General features: G+C 46.2%; 1 pseudogene; it reads left to right on the forward strand.

Moving 5' to 3' along the window:
• Positions 1–827: 827 nt before the first annotated feature.
• On the forward strand, positions 828–1982 carry LOC142460993 (dnaJ homolog subfamily A member 1 pseudogene; annotated as a pseudogene).
• The last annotated feature ends 4827 nt before the right edge of the window (positions 1983–6809 follow it).

Consider the following 6809-nt stretch of genomic DNA (forward strand, 5'->3'; position numbering starts at 1 on the left):
CAGTGGGTAGAAAGTCTTTGGGTCCAGTGGCGTTGTAAGCATCTCAGTGCTGGCAGGGGTCTCTCTGTGATTTCTTGGGTTTCTGAGGTCTGGTTGCATCCATGTGGCTTGTCTTTTGCAATGTCTCCCAGGAAGTGGCAGAGAGAGAGAGCAAGGTCTTCCTTCCACCTCCAAGGAAGAAGTACCAGATTTCCCAGAATTCTCAGGAGAAAGCCATGCCCACACAGAAGTCTCATTGGCTATGATCTGATTGACAGCCTAGACTCCACCCCTACACTCTTAATCCTTAAATTGACACCACATTAGGTGACTGCCACAAACTCATACCAACTAAGTACAACAGGAGAAAACACTGCCTGGTCCTGCACAACCCTCAGACTTGTTACCACGGGGTCAGTGTTGCAGCCACTGTGCTGATCCATCCCACCCAGGGTTCGTCTTCTTTTTCACTTCTTTTGTCTTCTCTTTGACCAAGCAGGATTGGTCTATCTTGCTAACACTTCCAAAGCACGTGAGATGAAGCCTTGCCATCATCACATCTAAGGATCGTCCTGGCTGTTCTTCCACGACAGACTTGTGTTTTCTTCTGGAAATCCATTAACCTTCCATATTCTTCACTCACACCGTAATTCAAATGCATCTGCCTCTTCTTCAGCCTTCCTTAGTCGTGATCCCACGTTCACATGAAGCCATTGAAAATGCCATGGCTGGGGAACTTTCCAGAACGCTTCCAGAGAAGTAGAGGAGTGGCGGCTACCTGAACTGCACAGAGACCGGCTCCTTCCCACGCCCCCACCTCAGCTCAGCCTGCTCAACAGTTGTAGAAAATGGTGAAAGAGACCACATACTATGATGTTTGGGGATCGAACTCAGTGCCACAGAGGAAGTGCTGAAAAATGCGTACAGGAAACTTGCCTTGAAGTACTGTCCTGATAAGACCCCAAATGAAGAATAAGAGTGTAAACAGCCTTCTCAGGGGTCTGAAGTGCTTTCTGATGCAAAGAAAAGAGAATTGTCTGACAAAGGAGGTGAGTGGACCATCAAGGCGGGTGGAGTGGTAGTGGTTGGGGTTTGCTCGTGGACATCTTTGATGTGTCATTTGAAAGCAGTGGAAGGATGCACAGAGAAAGGAGAGGAAACACGTTGGGCATCACCTCTCAGCAACATTCGATCTGTCTAATGGCACAAGATAACTAGCTATGTGATTTGTGGCAAATGTGAAGGCCAGGGTGGTAAGAAAGGATCAGTAGAGAGCTGTCCTGATTGCCGAGGTACCGGAACACAACCACGAATCCATCGGCTAGGACCTGGAATGGTTCAGCCGATTCAGTCTCTGTGCATGGAGTGTCAGGGCCACGGGGAACGAGTCTGCCCTCCAGATAGATGTGAAAGTTGGAGTAGAAGAAAGATAGCTCATAAGAAGAAGATTCTAGAAGTTCATATTGACAGAGGCATGAAAGATGGCCAGATGATAACACTCCATGGGGTAGGAGAGCAGAGAGCCAGGAGATCTTTTTATGGTTTGAGACCCGAAGGCCCGTGCTGTCTTCACTAGAGGAAGGGACCTTTACGGGCGGGTGTGTGGACACACCGCTGGTTGAGCATTGTGTGGCCTCCCAAAGCCAGTATCTGCTCCTGACAACCAAGCCACAGCGGTCACTTCTCATCCAGGTCAGCCTGCGAAGCGTGGAGATATCAAATGCGCGCTGACTGAAGGCATGCCAGCTTGTCCCAGACAACTTGCGAAGGGGCGTTTCAGCACTGAATGCAAGGTGAGCTTCCCGAGGATGGCTTTCTCTCTCTGCGGCAGAAGCTCCTCTCCTACCTGAGGGGAAGGAAGCTGACAAGATGGATCAAATAGAACTGGGGGCGCAGATCCCAAGCAGGGAAGACGGCGCCATTATAATGGAGAAGCATAGGAGGAGGGGGACCAGCAGCCCAGGGGTGGGGTCCAGTGTCACCCCCCTAGTGGGAGCCAGTGAATAGTGTTCACGGCCGGCATTTTATGTGCGGTAGTGAGTACGTGAAGGACTATAATTCTAATGAGCTCATTACTTGCTGTGGCTTTTAAGATTCTACGACGGGAGTGTTTCCAAGTTAAATGAAGAATAAACTCAGATATAAAAGCTCTGACTTTTCTCTGCATGATGTATGATGACTTCAGTATGCAAGATGAAGCTTAATACTGGGAAATATTTTATTGGGGTTTAAAAGAGGGAGGGAGAAAAGTGTCTCTCTCTCCCCAGAACCCTTCTCCCCCGCCCCATGTTTTTGGGACCATACCTTGTCATTGTTTTCAGCTGTGCATATATATGGACTAGCTTAGACCAAAATACTAGGTTTATGTGGTGACTTCAGTGTACGACCCTTAATTGCTAAGCTCTAAAATTAAAACTGTATTTAAACTGGGAAAAAAAACAGGGAGAAAATACCATGGCTTGGGTCAGGTATATCTTAAGTCCTCAAAAATGACATCCTTGCTCTTCAACACCTGTACGAGGGCTCTGCCCCATGCCTCCTGTTTGGATGTGCTGCCTCCCTTAGCACTGCTGCGGTCGGTCTTTTCGCTGTTGTCATGATGCTGTCTACTGAGCCGGTCGTGAGGATTTGGGTTTTCTCTGTGTTCAGTTGCGATTCATAGTGAAGGCTGCAGCCCCTCATGTTCATCAGCAAACGCTCTAAGTCCTGGCTTTCAACAAGCAAAGTGTGTCCTCTGCAGATCACAAGTTGTTGCTAAGTCTTCCTCCAATCCTGATGCTGTGTTCTTTGTCCAGACGCATACTTTCCCGTACACCTTGTTCTGTTGCCACGACTGCCTCTCCGTCCATTTCTAAGTTCCCCGTGAGCACGTTGAAGTGGTCAGGAATCCCCATTCTTCTCAATGGCATTCAGAGTTAGTTATTTCCACACGGTCCAATGCTCTTGTATAGGCACGAAAACAAAAGAAAACATCTTGCCGGTATTCTCTGCTTACAACCCAGAGCCTCTGATGTCAGCAATAATATGCCTTATGTCACATCCTCTTCTGAATCAGCCTGAATTGCTGGCAGCTTCCTACGTACTGCTGCAATCATTTTCAAGTTATTTCAGCAAAATGTTACTTGTATGTGATAGTAATGATGTGGTTTGAGAATTTACACATTTTGGCATATTGGCTTACACACTGGGCTGCTAACTACAAGGTCAGCAGTTCAAAACCTCAGGAAAACGTGAGACTTACAATTCCCATAAAAGAAAGATGTCCAGTCTCAGAAACCCCAGGGGCAATTCTACCCTGTCTTCTAAGGTCACTGCGAGTGGGCATGGACTCGGCGGCTGTGAGTGTGGTCTGGTTTGGTTGGGTCTTTGGAATTGGCACAACTATGGATCTCTTCCATATTTCTTGGCATCGACTAGTAAATGTGTGTTGAAACATTCCCATTGGTATCCTATCAATTGCTGGAGCATTGTTTTTGACAGCTTGGACTACTTCCTTCAGGACTGTGGTAGTTACATAATTTCATGTCAACTTGATAAATAGAGTGAAGGGGTGGAACTTAGCCTGTCAATCAGGTCACCCTGATGATACCTCCTTGTGGCATGGCCTTCTTATGAGGATTCTGGGAACTTACTCTCCTTCTTCCCAGAGGCGACACTCTCTCTCTCTCTCTCTCTCTCTCTCTCTCTCTGCTTCACCTTCCTGTTGAAGAGCCATACTCAGAGAGCTGTAGGAGCCACATGGAGACCTGAGCTTTGTGCTGTGTCCACCGCCATTGGATCTACAAGACTTTGCACCCACCAACCTGTGATCTTCCTGCATTCTGCATCATAACATGTGACTGTGTGTGAGTCTGAAGAGGGATTTATAGATGAGTATTGGACTTATGGGCTAATATTGGACTTATGGACTTGATCTGGACTGAGCTGGAATGTTTTCTCAATATACAATTGCTCTTTGATATAAATCTTTCTCTTACACATCTTTGAGTATCTCTGGATTTGTTTCTCTCATCAACCCGGCCTAACACAAAGATTATTGCTTCTTAATCATATGTTACTTCTTGAAATGATTGAATGTCAATCAGTTCTTTTCGGTACAGTGATTTTGTGTGTTTCTTCTATCTTCTTTAATAATTCCTGCTTTATCCAATATTTTGCCCATAGAATTCTTCAGTATCACAACTCAAATCTTCAACTTTTTTTTCTTTAGTTCTTTCAGGTTGATATACTAAGCATATTCTTCCCTTTTGGTTTTCTAACCTTTTTGGGGTTTCTACCTTTAGGTCTTTGCACATTTCATGATAATACTTCACTTTGTCATCTCAACAAAAAACACAGTAGACAACCATAAACCAACACCAGACGTTATCGCTCTACCTAATGCAACTAGATCTTAGACAAGGACACTCTTGTCCTTTCCTTAATGGCAACATCCACACTCCTAGCAGTTTAAGTGCATACAGATCCCACAGTTCAAGTGCATACGGATCCCACCCCAGGAACATCTAGGTGACATTCACACTTCTGCTCTGTTTTAGTCACCATCCCACCTGGATAGTCTGTCATCTGTGCACTGAGTTATAAGTTTATCATCAACAAACAACTGTAGGCGAACTGGATGAGGGATGAGATGAAATGAACACTATTAATAAACAGATGCTTGGCAGCAAGGAAGGAAGAAAATACAGATGAGTATCATAGGTTTCATTTCTTACACACGTCATGAGGCATTTACAACATCCTTCCTCAACTCCTTGTTCTAGTTCTCTTTGTTTTCAGTAAGCACGCTATCTAATCAGAGGTTTCGACTTAGCAGGATCAACCAAACTTCATTCAGGAGGAAGCTGAGCCCAAGAAGCTGAGTCTTGCCTTTACTGGGTTGCTTGCTATCGTCTTCCATTAAATTGACCACTGGGCATGGAATTAGAAGGAACCCTGGAAGAATTTAAGGGACTCAGAGACACACTTCTCCCTATTTCCACTGTATAACAGCAGCTGCGTCTCCCCTTGATAATCCACCGATCCCTCCAATTACAAAGAGTCCCCCTCTCCCTTTCCCCTGCTCTTTATCCAGGGTCCTGAAGAGGCCGAAATGGCTGGGTACAAGTCCTAACTTTGAAGTCAGTGATACCTCTTTGGTGTTCCCAGGAGAGAACTGCCTTCCTTTAGATGAAAAGAACATCCCGATCAGCAAAGTCCAAGATCCTGGGGCAGGGGAGCAAACATTTTGTGAGTTATCCAACTCAAGATTCCTTGATCCGTGTCTGCTGGCAAAGGGAGAAACACTACAGAACGTACGATCTTTTAAGAGATCACTTCCCATTCATACAGGGTCATCTCTTAGATGAACTTAGAGTCTCAATAGACCAGGTTACCATCCAGTAAAGCCAGATGATTCTGGTGACAGAGTATCACGGTATACCAGCCCGACACACCATCACAGCTCCGGTAGGCACAATTGTACAGCGATAATAAGGAAAGATTATAGTAAAGTCATAGAGAGCATGAGAGATGGAAGAGAGATTGAAATAATGGAATCAGACACATTTCATGGTAGCATGCTCACCTCAGCCTCACTTGGTGATCCACGTGGAGAGAGAGATTTATTGCTAACCAAGGCTCTTATATTCTCTGGGGACATGCAAGCCCCCTAATTACAGGTGAAGACATACATCCCAGGAAAGGGTTGTGCTATAGGTAATACAATAATGAGAGGGGGTGATCTAGGGGTACCCTCGTAATAGGAAGGGGAGATAATGGGGCCACACATGTGACAAGATGGGCAGATCCTAGATTCAAGATGGCAGCCTAACTTTGATGGTTTGACCTGTTCTCTGACTCCCCATAGAAACCATTATCAGTAGGGTGTAAACTCCACCTACAGGAACCAGATTAATGGCCCCAAGCCTTTAGGGAGAAGTAGCCCATTGTCCTTAACAGCAGGGAGTGGGTCCTACTTGTGGTGGGACCAGACAGTTGTCTGGCAACTGACTGCCTTCAGGGAGGTAACTTGACAATCATTTACCATTAACTGCAAGCCCTGTCCTGATCACGTGTCAAACTCACTTCTTTTGCTGAAAAAGGATGTTTCTGGTCCAAAGCAATGTCCTTTGGACCCTCATGACTATGTGACATTCATACACCAGTCATGACATTGCTGGCAGCAGCACAGCAGAGCTCCGCTGCCTCCACAATGAAAGAAAGCCTGTCTCACAACGGGCCACCAGATGGCAGGCTGGTCTTCTCAGGGTTCGGTACCATACGGAGGCCTCAGAGCCACTGCTGGTGGCACCGAGCTGTGATGGGAAGACCAAGGCAGGATCTGGGAAAACTCAAACCGTGCGCCGTCAAGTCAATTCTGGCTCACAGCAAGCCCACAGGACAGAGTAGAACTCCCCCTGTGGGTTTCCAAGACTGTAACTCTTAAGGGAGTTAAGAACAAAACAAACCTCATCTTTCTCCAGGGGGGCAAGAACAGGTGGTTTCAGACTGCTGACTTTGAGGCTAGCAACCCACTATTCCCCAGACCTCCCAATAGCCACTATCCTCTTCTCCCTTAGCACAATCCTGATCTGAGAAGCCAGACCAGAAAATGGGCAAGACAGCTACCTGGCCACCTGACTCAAAGAGATGCATACTAGAGAATATCATGTGCCGGTAAAACTTTGCTGAAGACCAGAGTGCGACATCAGGATTGGAGGAAGGCTGATGAACAACCTGTGATGTGCGGATGACACCTTACTTGCTGAAAGTGAGGAGGACTTGAAGCACTTGCTGATGAAGAGGAAGGATTGCAGCCTTCAATGTGGATTACAACCCAATATAAGAAA

This window comes from Tenrec ecaudatus, chromosome 1, assembly GCF_050624435.1.
Source record: "Tenrec ecaudatus isolate mTenEca1 chromosome 1, mTenEca1.hap1, whole genome shotgun sequence".
Lineage (NCBI taxonomy): Eukaryota > Metazoa > Chordata > Mammalia > Afrosoricida > Tenrecidae > Tenrec > Tenrec ecaudatus.